The sequence below is a fragment of the Pteropus vampyrus genome, unplaced genomic scaffold (assembly GCF_000151845.1).
Source record: "Pteropus vampyrus isolate Shadow unplaced genomic scaffold, Pvam_2.0 Scaffold33, whole genome shotgun sequence".
NCBI lineage: Eukaryota > Metazoa > Chordata > Mammalia > Chiroptera > Pteropodidae > Pteropus > Pteropus vampyrus.
In genome coordinates, this window is record NW_011888814.1 from 10,218,670 (window position 1) to 10,233,018 (window position 14,349).

Here is a 14,349-nt window from a genome sequence, read left to right on the forward strand (position 1 = left end):
ATTTTAAGGCGAACTTGTAAAAACAGTGGTCTATGTTCATTGGTTCCATTGGTTCCTCAGCTCATAGTGACCTGGATCCTGCCTCCACTGACCCTGCCTCTGCCCAACTAGCCCAATATCTTCTCGGTGCTCACCCCATGAGTGCTTCGCCATCTTTTTCTTACTTGATATCTTGACAGCACTTGTCTTGCTTGACCACAACCTACTTGAAACATGCTTTTCCCTTATCCTCTGTGATGCCTCACACTTCTTGTTCTCCTCCTCTCTGGCGGCACCATCTCTGTCTCCCTTGCAGAGATCCTCTCTCTGCCCATCCTTTAAGCTTTGGTGTTCTCTGTGTTCTCCCGGGCCCTTTTCTCTTCCCCCAAACTCTTCCGGGGAATCTCTTTCATCCCTGTGGATACTATTGTTGCCTCTTGTGTCCTGATAATTCCTTAACCTGTACCCTCGACTTCTAGGTCAAACTGCCTATCGCTACCCTGCAAGTGTTCCCCAGAAACCAAATCAAACATGACCCAAACTGAACTTGTCCCCTTCTCCCCTAAAGCTCTGTATTTTGTATTTGTATTTTTGTTGTCTGAGTGAGCGATAGCATTGTCAACCCAGATGTTCAAGTCAAAAATCTGAGCAGCATTCTCTTTTAAAACTCCAAGGGATCACAAATTTCTGCAGATTCTTCTTCTTCTATGACATGATTGGTAAGGTTATGAATAGTTTGGCCCTGTTTACCTTTCCAAGGTCATCTCTCACCACTCTGCCTCAGCTGTGCTGAACAATTTTCATTGCTCAGATGCTCAGCATGCACGGTCATTTCTATCACCTCCAAAATTTGCATCCACTGAAACAGACCCGACCCACCTCTTTATTGGATGAACTCCTTCATACCTTGTAAGTTCGGTGTAGAAGTCGCTAACTTCCAATTCTCCCAAAGTCAGGGTTAAGTGACCCTCCTAGAGCTCTGGGTACTTACTTTTCTCTTCATTACACGCTATTTTATCAGAGCTGCCTGTCCTATTTTATCTTGCCCTCTGCTGTAAGGTCCCTGTAAACAGGGACCATATTTATTCTATTCGCTTTTGCATTCCTAGTACCAGCAAAGCATTTAGTACAAGACGGATGCTCAATGGATGAATAAATGAATGAATACAAACGTTCAAAGTCTCACTGTAAGAATATAAAATAAATTTCCAATCAGAGGGTGCAATTAGGATTTTACTAAACAAAGATTTATCAAGTCCCACCAACATCAAAGGGATCTGAAGATTACTTCAAACTATTTAGAAGAATTTATCAATGGTAGCGTTATAGCAGAGAGTAGACAATAGACATAGATTTCAAATCTGTCCCATATGGGCTTCTTTTCCAGAGTTCAATATCCAGACTCTCTGAGCCATGTTTTGGTGTCACTCAAGCATTCGATCCTCCTGACTTTCCACAAATGATTGGATTCATAACCCACTCCATATTTGAGAACATGGGGACTGGAATAAGGTAAGTGTTATCTTTTCCATTTTTCCTCTATTATTTAGCCTTCAACCATGTACTATACTGTTAGAGCAATAATTTTTAAATTCTCACTCTGGAGTCTTCATCGGGAGGTGTGATTTGATTGTCTTTCCTGTTAGTCTAGCTGGTCTCACGATGTTTGAATATCCTATGCATATGAAGAAATGTTGTGAAGTCTCTTGAGGAATTATGTCCTTTCAATTTTTCTTCTTTTGTTCTATGACTATTTAAGTCCTTCATCATTGTTGTGTCAATTTTTTCCCTAATACGACTCCACATAGAGAAAAATGAGTTTTGAGAAGTCAGAAAGATTTGCTGCCTATTCTGGGACATCTTTTGGGCCAGATGCACTCTAAGAAAGCGGGACGTGAGCAGTGCGATCAAACTTTAAAACGGCTCAACGTTAGCCATGCTGCCTATAGACAACCTCTCCCTCCAGCTCTGCGGCCAACCTTCTCTAGCCCTTTACCTGCTTTAGTTTTTCATTTTAAAAACTTAGCATTATTTATTCATCTTTTTATTTTTTTGTTCTTTATCACTTCTACTAAAATGTAGGCTTCACGAGGGCAGGAATTTTGTTTTGTTCACCACTATATATGTGTTCAGGACTGGGAATGGTAACTGATACGTTTTTCAATTTTAAGTGCCCACCATGTACCAGTTACCATTTCAAGTGCTGAGCATATAGTGGTTGATAGAATAAATGATGTCTTTGAAAAAATTTTTTTAAGAGGCTGATGCATATACAGTTCTGTAGGGATCTAATTCCGGTCTGGTTTGCAGCCTTGTCCCCCTTCCCATTTTATTAATGACTAAGATGATAACACTGGCGGCATGCTGAACAAATCTAGAGATGACAAACAACTAGAAAGGTAACAAATAAGTTGGATGGAACGATCAGGTTCCCCTCCCCCATAAATCCCAACAAAATGTAATAATGAATCACATGTAACAATATAAAGTTTAATGGGGACAAATATAAAGTACTCAAAGATCCCAAAATTCAATTGTACAAGGTTGAAGGCGAGATGGCCTACAATTGCTCATGTAGGAAGATTAGTCTCCTGTTGACTGTGAGTAGATGATGAATCAACACAGTGTGATGTAACTCCCCCCACCAATTCATCTTTTGATGTATTAATAGAAATATAATGTCCAAGTGGGGAAGTAGTTTTAGGACTGACTTGCGATCAGGCTGCATTTATTCTGTTTTATGAATTCCGATCTTCAGCCTTTAAGAGAGACACTAATAAGCAAAAGATTATTTGAGAATAGTAAAAAGGATAATAAAGGATCTGGTAATCAGTGTCATATCAGAAATGATGAAAGGATCTGAGATTGTGTGTGGGCGTGTGAGGAGGAAGGTGATAACTAACACATGTAGCTACCTTATGAAGTTAGGCTATCCTGCAGAAGAGAGACTAGATTTCATCTGGGTAATCCCAAGTAACAGATCAAGGACCCGTGAGTGACAGGCATAAGCATGTATATTACAACCCACTAGAATTTATCAACAATTAGATTTTCCTAGCAATCAAGTGGACAACTGCTGGAGATTATAAGTCCCTTGACCCTGGTGGTTTTCAGGCAGAAGCTGGGCAGCCATGTCTCATTTGCAGACTACATTTGTGGTGAAAGATCAAATACTAGGATGAGGGATTGGGTTAATCACAATAGCTAATACACATGATATGGCAGGTAGCTTAATGATTAGTGTGGGTCATTACTTTTATTATGAATTTTTATTATGAATTTTATTAGCACCATCTTACAGATGAGAAAAATGAGGTTTAGAGGGGTTAAATATCTTGCCCAAAGTCTTACACCTTATACAAAGCAGGGCAAGGATTTGAACTTCAGCATTCAAATCCTTGATCTTAATTATTATTCTATAAGTTCTCCCACTTCTCAAAAACCATTTGTCCCCACCCTGAGATTCTGTCTCTCTAATAAAGTAATCAAGCCAAGGAGCTCATTATCTCCAGTTGTAAATGAATCTATAGTAAATAGGTTCTTCCAATATAGAATGTGGGAATTAAATTAGTCTGGGCATTTGCCACTTGTGGTACACTGTGTCAGCGGTCCCCAACCTTTCTGGCACCAGGGACCAGTGCTCCTATGAGAATCTAATGCCTGATGATCTGAGGTGGAGCTGAGGAGGTGATGCTAGCGCTGGGGAGCGGCTGCAAATACAGATGAAGCTTGTCTCACTGGCCTGCTGCTCACCTCCTGCTCTGTGGCCCAGTTCCTAACAGGCCACAGACCGGGACTGGTCCACGGCCTGGGGTTTGGGGACCCTTGCACTATATGGAGCCCAGCATAGGATGTGGCACGCAATACATGCTCAATGATTATTTATTAAGGGAAAAGAATGAGTGGATGCAAACAAACAAGCTGCATTTGAAATGACAGAATCTCAACATGTTGTGCCTGAGAAAAAACAAGCACATTTCTGGGTGGTCTACTGAGAACACTTGGCAGAAAGTGATAATCCATCATTCTTGGCAATAGCCTTGAGAATTCCTGCTCAGTCGTTTGGACAATATTCATTTAAACAAGTATTTATTGAGTACTTGTCCTGTGCCAGGTATGCCCAACGTGCTGAGGGTGCAAAGGTGAATCAGAGGATGCACTGTTAGTGGGGGAGATGGACAGGTAAGCAAATTCTTATGATACAATGTGTGTGTGTGTGTGTGTGTGTGTGTGTTACATGTGTGTGTATGAGTTTTAAGTATTACAAAAGCACGGAACAGAAAGGAACTGATTCTAGTTGGTTGAAAAATTTGTCTAATATTTGATCATGTTTTTAAAATGACGGCCGCATACATTGTATGAGTTTACTCGGTCTTCATAAAGACCATGTGAGGTCGTGATCCCTTTTTGTGCAGAAGATAAAATAGAGTCTTGCAGAAGTTGGTGCGTTCCCCAAGGTCACGCAGCTAGTAATAATAATTGCCGACATTTATTGAGTGCTTAGGATACCTGAGGCTCTGTTCTAAGCGCTATTAAGACATTTAATCTTCACAATTCTATGAGGTCACTGTTGACATCATCACCATTTTACAAATGAGAAAACTGAGGCATAAGATTTAAAGAAGACGCTTAGAGTCACATAACTAGAAAGTGGAAAAACCAAGGTTTGTACCTACCTACGCCTTCTAGTTTTAGCAGGCACACACTTACTCACGGCATTAAATTGCCTTTAACCGGTGCCCTGAAGAGCTGGAACTCACATTTGGATTCTGAGTCCAAGTTCAGCTTTCTTTCAAGTGACCTTGCTCTTTAACAATATTGCATCCAGATAAAAAGAAACGGTGTGTGCGTGGATACAAGGAGACGCTGTATATTTTGGGCATCCGTGGAAGTGCTTTGGGAAAGGTAGGGCAAAATCTAGAATATGCATTAGCGTGTATGCAGTGTTTTTCAGGGCAGCCAGCATTTGGCCTTTTGTTCTCCAGGTCAGTAGTCTGGGCTCTAGGGACAGTGATTTGTTACTCATAGGAACTAGCCATCAACACTTGCCCTGCAGCCTTTTAAAATCCAGTTTAAATTTTTCTAAAAGAAGACAACAAGATCTAAAACATTAAGAATGGAACAAGTGAAATGCAATTCCTTATATGTAAGCATTAATGGAGATACAGAAGAGGAGAAATGAGAGGACTCAATTGTTTAAATTGCCCCAGCTTTCTCTCCGTAATAAAAAGTCTTGGATTGAAAAATAGTTCAATCTGATATTATTGTGCCTTAATAATTAAGTTGAGTTGGCTCTGTGGCGAATCCGAGAAAAAATTGGTTATTAAAATGAATGAAGATCACTCTTCCCTCAGTAATTAGTACTTCAGCTAATGTGGACTTGACCTATACGACCAAAACTACTGCATTTTTAAGACATCCGTCTCCCATAATTTTGGGAGATTCGATAATTTTAAAATCAGCTGCACGCTGGGATTTCCGTGATAGGAGAGGCAGAAAAGGTCAATGTTCTTTGGCATTTTTTCCTTCAAAGCAGATGGGATTTTGTTTTGTTTTGTTTGTTTTTTAGAGTTGGTTCTGTCATGTATAGGAATCTACTAGATTCAACTGATTATATGTGTTTATGGATTTTTGTTTCCTTAGCTTCGAGTCCTTAGAAACATTTATTTTGATGGTGGCAAGAGAGTTAGTCATATTTTATTTTTGTTGTTTCTATTTCTTTTTAAGATCCTTCAGTTCAAGTCCATTTCCAAGGTTTGTATAACCATATTTATGTCTCCACACACACACGAATATTTCTAGTAGTAACTTGTAGCACAACTTATAGGAATAGTTAATAATTTGATGCCCAGTTGATGCCCAACAGAATGATTCTGTAATATTAGAAGCAAGAACAAGGGTATGCTTTGAAAATTTATGTTTGAAATTTATAATTGGACTTAGCATTTAACATGTGAAATCAAGTTTCTTAGGTCGATTACTTTGAGTTACCAAGCAGCCATATTCTTATAAACATGTTTTTCCTTCTCATCACTGAGTCCACAAAAGCTGGAAAATTCTTTTCTCACATATTCCATTCTTTAACTCAGCCCGAAGGTAAATTCTTTTTTTAAAAAACCACACCCTAAACAATCAGTTTTTCATGAAGTTATGAGTAAATGAATAGAGTAGGCTCCACTGGCATTTGGGATGTATGTCTAATTAGAACTCTCAATATTTCAAACATATAATTTACTAAAGTTGAGGTTTTTAATTCTTAGCTTTGAGTCCACTGGGATGAAACAAGTGACCCTTGTTGAAAATATGTCAAGAATCAACTTCCTCAGGTTGGCCTTTAGTTTGCTGGTCACCAAATCAAAACACTGTTTGTTTCCAGGTTTAAAGATGTCTGAACCTTCTTAAATTTGTTAAAAGATCAAGGCTGAAAGCTAGCTCTGCTTTGCTGCTGTGAAGAACAGATCGCCCCCTCCCTTCTCCTTGATGTCTCTCGGTCAGTTTCCTCATGAGAGACACTTAATCTTAGCTGGCACCATCTTTGCTGCAATATGATGCACACTGTACCTCTTCTACATCTTCCAGTGTGTCGGGGAGGCAGAGAAACCTGCCTTTACTATGAGACAGCTGAACAGCCTTTGAACTGACTTAACATGCTTTCTAGTGCAAGGCTTACTAGGCACCAAGGACTGCTACAAATGCTCTCAATCACCAATGTTCATAAACTTAAAAGTGGTAACACAAGACTTGCAATCCAATAGATTACTGTGTGACCTTGAGCAAGCAACTTAACCTCTCTCCAATATAAGTATTTCACAGGGTTGTTGTGATAAATAATTGCGATTGTTTATAAAAATACTTAGCACAAAGCCTGACACATAGTTGCAAATGCAGACTGAATTTATGTGAAGCATCCATGGAATTCAAATGGACAAATGGACCCAAATCAACATTATCTACCTCTAGTCGTTTTTTTAAATCAGAAAATTTCACTTCCAAATGAATAACTATATCTGCCAATATCTTTGTTTTAAAGTCTATATTCAGAATAAAATATTACTTTAATGATCATCTGTTCATATATTTCATAACAAGACCTGACCATGGTTTCTTTAGGAGAAAATTACATGTGAACAATGGGAAGAAGGAAAATTAGATAAATGAAATGTCTTTATTTCAAAATAAGTGAAGAACAGACCATAATCTGATTATAGAAGATTCAAATGATGATATAATTATTATATATTCGTATGTAATTATAAAACATACTCTTTTTATAAGTTGATTTCTTAAAATTTTACTGATCTTAAAGGACAAGTTTTCCTATAATTGAATGACAAACCCCTTGTTACTGCTATTAACTATTAATATGCTAAAAAAAATACTTATTAACTATCTTTTTCTTTAATCGTATCTACTGTCATGGCTGTACATTTATTTCAGCAATACAAAAGGAGTGATTTAAACTGCTTGTTCTCCCTGCATATTAGAAAGTAGGAGACAGACACATTCACTCAACCCAGTTAACTATGAAAAAAGGAGTCTCCCAAGTTGCCAGAAACTAACACTATAGTAAAATTACAAGAAAATTGTGTTAAGAAACCTTTTCTCATCTGCAAGTTATTTGACTGAAACCTGAGGTGCTGAATTTCAGCACAAAGGTGACTTTGGAGGAGAAAGTTTATGCCAAACTGGATCAGTTGTTTCGTATTATGTAAGAAGGAGGAGAAAAAAAATTAACTGTTTACTCCTAAGCTATAATTTTAAGGTTATCCTATGACACTAAATGACAGAATTTCCAAACCTCAAACTTTACTAGAGTCATATTTTCATGAAATATTATCTGTACCTACACAAAACTAAATATAATTAAATATTAAATAATTTGCCTTCCCTACTTATATTTAAAGCATACGAAGTTATTTTATTCACTGTGTCAGAAGTGAATTCTAGTTGAATTGTGAAACTGGTGTTGTTAAACAGCTAAAAGATTTTTCTTTTTAAATAAGATTATCCTGATTGTAAAGAATATATGTGCAGTATATTATAGAATACACAGTAAAAACAAGAAAATAAAAATCCCTAAATCACCCATAATTCTATTGTCCAGAGATCATCGCCATTAACACTCTGTTGCATTTCCTTATAAAGGGAGTTTATACACATGCACGCTTTCACACACACCAAAATATTCATTGTATATAAATGCATATTAATATTTTATTATAAAAAATTATAATATAGACAAAAGCGGACAGAGGCATCATGTACCCATGATGGCCAACCCATCCATAGCCTCTTCCTCTTTCTCGCTCATTTTTTTTTTAAAGCAATTTAAAATTGTATCATCTCATCCATAAATATTAGATGAGATGGATCTTTAAAAGTTAAGGACTTTTTAAAACATAACTATTATCACATCTAAACTAATTACAATAATACTTTAATAATATGGAATATTCAGTCCATGTTCAAATATTCAACTGTCTTGTAAATGTTATTATTTCTATTTATAGTTTGTTTGAAGCAAGACCCAAATAAGGTTCATGTATAGTACTGATATGGGTTGATATGACTGTTAAATCTCTGTAAATGTATATGGATTTCCACTCTAACTTTTTTCCTTGCAATTTCTTTGTTGAAGAAAATAAATTGTTTGTCCTGTAGAACTTCCCACGACCTGGGTTTTTCTCATTGTGGCCCCATGGTATAGTTTAACATGTTCCTCTGTCTTCTGTGTTTCCTACAATTATCTATAGATTCAGATTTTTTTGCAAGACTGCTTCACAGGTAGTTGTGTGTTTTGTCATTGGGAGGTGCATAATGTGTAATAATCTCTTGTTTTACGATGTTACCTAGATTCATTAGTCTATTAAGGATTGCAAAAGTGTGATATTTTAATCTTATTATTCCGTAAGTTGATGTTTTGGCATGTGCCAAACAGGTTTTTGTTATTTTGCTTTCATTTTTGTTCTTTAATTATCGTTAGAATGCATTAATTTAAAAAATTATAATTCAATACACCTTATTATTTTTATTAATGCTGAAATTATGCCTATTAGGCCTGTGGTAACATTGACTTCTGACTTCTTTTGACATGATCCTAGTACTCTTTGATAGCTCCTCTGCTATTTGGTATGACAAGATCGTCTAGGCTCGTCTTATATAGTTCCACACATTAAAAATCAATTTATATTTAATATATGAGTACACATAAATATAATTCAAAACCATAGGGCAGAAACTATAATAGTAAAAGACTGGAAGCAACCCAAATATTAATTCATAGAGGACTGGTTGAACAAAGTATGGTACAGCCACACAGTGGAGTTCTTTGTAGTTATAAAATAGAATTAGGAATATTTAGATATAGTTATATGGGTTGATCTCCAGGATATATATTTTAAGTAAAAAAGCCAGGGGGATAAAAGTGAATCTAGAATGCTACCATTTATATTTGAAAAATTATAAATATATACTTACATATCTTTATATAAACACATAATACATACATACGCACACATATATGTGTGTATATCTAGTTGCTTATATTAAGGAACAAACAATGGAAGGATAAATATCACAAAATAATAGTTACCTATAAGAGAGGGGAGGAATGAAGTGGAAGGGATTGTGATAGAAACTAGACTTTGAATTTACCTTGTTTTATAGATTTGACTTTAGAGTCATGTAAATATTTTACATAATTATAAAAATGTTAATTTTTAAAAATGTAATTCCTAATTTTAAAAAAATCCTAGTTGTGTACCCAGTCAATGGCATATAGAGAACTACTTTAAAAAATTTTAAGACCCAGTAATTTGACTACGTATCTCTAGAGGAATATACCCTAAAGACAAAAAGAACTGCAAAAACATCTTTAAACAGGTTTTGGTAATCATATTGTTGGTGGTAGTGTCGATATTGCTATTCTAGAGAATACAGGAAAAGCAAATATTAATTATGGGATAGTCTAATTCTATCATGCTCCATGTCTTTGAGAATCAGGATTCTCATCATGAGAGGAAGGAAATATAGATGATTAAGAGAAGTTAGATAAAAATCCTGTAGTTCTGAATTCGAATTAGAAGTTAGTAATATAAGCTTATGATAACATGTGTTTATGGATAGATACATTTCCTACTTCCTCTGTTCACTATCAAGACCTAGAAACAGTGACTACTCCAGTAGTAATAAGCACCCTTGGTATCTATACAGTGATCTGGCTGAGGCAGGAAAAATGTCTACACACATTACATAAATATCATAAATGCATATGCACTAATATATACATATATTGAATATGTGTGCGAGATCAGTTATTTAACCATTCTTCTATTTCTGGACATTGAGATGACTTCCAATTCTTTACAGTTATATGTAATACTGCAATTAAGCATTTGCACACTTATTATTTCTTTAGTACAAATTTCTGTAAGTGGAATTACCCGGCCAGAGGGTAGGAATATATTTAAACTCTTGATTAGTATTGTCAAATAGCTTCTAGAAAGGTTAGAGCAGGTTACACGCCAAGTGGCAGCGCAGGGGAGTGACTGCTTCATTCCATTAATAGTTATAGACGCTTTAGACATTTTCATTGATGTGTTTCTGCCAAGTAGCATCAATCTTTTTTGTCCCTTTGCTTTTCCTTCCTTGATTTTCTTGTAGAGAAATTTTAATAATTAAGAATATCACATAGAAAAACTATGCTGATATAACATTTTTGTATTTACATTATAAATTAATAACTATATATCAACAAAATTAGAATGGCTTCTCAAACTAAATGTATTACTTATAATTAATGTGTGGAATTGCTAGCACTTTAGTTGCAAACGTGTATATCATAAATGTATTAAGATATTTTCATAGCTTTTTGGTAATTTGGTAGCTACTTTTGAAATTCCTGGGGTTTTAAATTATAACCTTATCTTTGCAGAACTCATTATATGTGAAACTGTTTCACAGACATAGTTTAGAATGGTAACTAACTTTTCAAACATTTCTTGTATATATTCCATATGAACATCATGAAGGCAAAAAAAAAGTAGATTATATATAAAAGTCACAGACTGTTAGAGCCAGAAGGATATTAAAAATTGTCTGGTCCAGTCTCTTCATTTTATCATTTGAGAAACTAAGGCAAAGGGTAGTTATATAACGTCCATGTGGTTACACAGCTAATTTGTGACAGAATGAGATAAAAACTCAAAATGATTCAATATAGTGTCCTGTCTATGTAGCATCTCAGAATTAGTGAAACTTGAAGACAATATATGAAAATAAAAATAATTATCGTGTTAGGAAATGGAAATTGTTTCCTTTTGAAACTCTATTGTTATACTACCTTTTCAATAAAAAATCCTATAGAAAACAGATCAACAACTACGTTATAAAATTAGATAAAAGAGCACTTCTGATATTTGGAAGCTAGAAATAAATTATTCTAATAGTAGGGATTTATAGCAATAAAAATATACAGCATCTGAATGCCACACACACACACACACACTATTGCAAGCATTCTATTGACACTATCTTCTTGAATTCTAATCTTGAGCCCTGAGAGGTTATGTGATTTGTCCCAGGTAATCTCATGCGTGTCAGTCAGGATTGGACCTAGGCAGTCATAGACACAGTGGTTTGTTTTGAACTTTTCAAGCCTCGATGGTCAATTTTATTGCTACTGAGGGTTGCTGTGATTGTCTTATTCTCCCCAGCTCTTTCCATACAGGGTCAAAGTTTCCACCTTAGAAATTCATTCATTTGAATTTTATGATGGAATTCCTTGGAGCAAAAATTTTTAGAGACAGTTCTTCTAAACCCCTCATCTGCCACATGCTAACTATATGACTTTTCATTCTTCATCTATAACATGGGTATAAAAATACCTACCTCATTAGATTACTGGAGGATTAAATATGATAAATTATATCAATTTTTTAGTAGAATACCTGGAACACAGTAAATATTCAATAAACAATAACTGCTATCATCAGCTATCACTGTCATCATCATCCTTATTATCATTATCAACATCATTATCATTATCTCTTTTCTATTGACTGCTTTGTAAATGCAAAAACTTGTGGAAGGGGTAAAACATTGTCGAAAGGGGCTAGTGACTCATCAGTTGTTCTTCTGACAGAAGAGAGAATAAAGGTAGTAAAGCATGGGGAAGGAAAGGGAGATATTGAAAAGAGAGAGGTGGGGAGACCCCAAAGAAAGTTAGAGCAATTTTACTCCAAAGTAGTTGGGATAAGTTTATGGAACCGTTCATTTGAAGTCCAGTGCTCTTACATGGCATCCGATAATCTTTATCAAGTTTTCAGAGGGCCCGATAGTGAATGAGGAAGGCCGCTCTGTCCAGGAAGGCCATGGGCACAGACTGTCTATCCCTGCCCAAGGACGCCCACACACCATGGCCACCTGCCTGTCCCTGCTGTGGTGGTGGGAGTGGGCACACAGGTCTATGTAGACGTTTCTGTTTACTGTGCCTGGAAATAGGTTTTTTTCCCATGGAAAAATTTTTCATTGTATCCATAGGTGCAGGACACACATTGCATAATATAAAAGAAGACTTTTGAAGACTTACTGCTAACCTGCATACACGCTGTGCTTCCAGACTAGGGCTGTGTGCCATTTCTGAAGTGTCATTCCACTTTTTCTCAGAGGTAAGGTCTAAAGCAGGCCTTTCCTCTAGAATCCTCCACTGGTCACGGAAGCTGGAAGGAAGTCTTATTGTTTGATGCTGTAGGTTTCTCCCTCAGGTTCACGTACCCTTTGACTGCCAGCATTTTATTTCTCACTTTTCCTTGTTGTGAAAAGAACTCAAGCACATGGGAAAATATAAAATGGAGCAAAAGGTGAAGGTGAAACGTACATCTCAGTCTCTAGTGCCACTACCCAGAAGTAACCGCTGGCTGTTCATTCGTTCAGAAAACATGGTGGAGTGTCCTCCCAGTGGCAGCCACTGTCCTGGGTGCTTAGGGTTGAGGAGCAAAGAGACAGATCAGATCTCTGCCTTCTGGTTGGAGTTGATGAGTCACAAACAAGACACATAAGCAAATGAGCATCCAGTGTATTGGAAAGTAACAAATGCTACAAACAGAAACAAGCAAGGGAGGAGCGGGGAAGAGTAATCAGGGTTGCTGAGGCTGTAACTGAACACAGTGCTGCAGGAAGAGAGGGAAGGAGCCATTGTGGGGAAACAGCGTTCCAGAAAGAGGAAAAGTACGTTCAAGCACGGTTGGCACGCTGTGGGGACAGGATTTTAATTAGACATTTATTTTTATTTAGAAAACACTTATAAAGTATCTACGGCAGGCCAGGCATTCTTCGGAGCACTTGGTATAAATTAACTCTCTTAATTCTTGCCGTAAGCCCAGGCTCTCTTCTCTTCCTCATTGCAAAGGGAAACTGAGGCACAGAAGAGTTAGGAAAATTGCTTAAAGTCAGAAAACTAGTGAGTAGTAAGACCTGGACTTTAACACAGGCCGTCTGGCTGTGTTTGGCCCGTGCCTTAACTGCTGCACTCTGTTGGCAGGCGGCACTGGAGAAGTGTGGGGCCATTCCAAGGGCGAGATGGGAGCAGTGGGAGAGCTTTGAATAGGGGAACGACAGGTACATTCTTCCAGAAAATTCTGACACATTTACATGCATTTATGTTTATGTATATGTGTATACGCATGTGTGTCCTTGAGGTTTTTGCCCTCTTAGTAGCTTAATGTTAAAATGTAAAACAATTTTAATTTATGGGAAGGAGAGAGAGACTTGATATTGTGTATGCTTTAGTTAAAGATGATATCCTATCAAATAATATTTGGGCATGGGTAATCTATTTTTAAAGTCTTACAAATACTTCTCTATTTTGGGGCCCTGGCAGTACTTGTGCATCCAACCAGGCTTCCCTGGGAAAACAAATCAACTTAAAAAAAAAATTCAGTGGTTTAGCATATTCACAATGTACATTCATCGCCATTATCCAGTTCCAGAACACTCATCACCCCAGAAAGAAACTCCATACCTATTAGCAGTCACTCTCAATTCTCCCCTCCCCCTCGCTCCTGGAAACCACTAATCTATTTTCTGTCTTTATGAATTTGCCCATTGTGGACAATTCATATAAATGCAATCATGCAATATGTGGCCTTTTGTGACTAGCTTCGTTCACTTAGCATAATGTTTTTGACATTCATCTATGGATATAGTATGTACCAACCTGCCATTCTTTTTTATAACTGAATAATAATCCATAGTACGCATATACCACATTTTGCTTATCCATTCATCAGTTGATAGACATTTGAATTGTTCTTACTTCTTAGCTATTATGAATAATGCTGCTATGCACATTAGTGTACAAGTTTTTGTGTG

At 36.7% G+C, this 14,349-nt stretch overlaps 1 long non-coding RNA gene across 2 annotated transcripts in view; it reads left to right on the forward strand.

Moving 5' to 3' along the window:
• The window catches only part of LOC105290246, a 39,970-nt gene that overhangs the window by 23,055 nt on the left and 2,566 nt on the right, over nt 1-14,349 (forward strand). The window contains exons 2-4 of one of the 2 annotated variants that reach the window (XR_002779646.1): nt 1,367-1,491; nt 4,094-4,161; nt 12,520-12,647. This is a non-coding gene — a long non-coding RNA (uncharacterized LOC105290246). The remainder of the gene's footprint in view (nt 1-1,366; nt 1,492-4,093; nt 4,162-12,519; nt 12,648-14,349) is intronic. The other variant, XR_002779647.1, reaches the window with a different exon arrangement.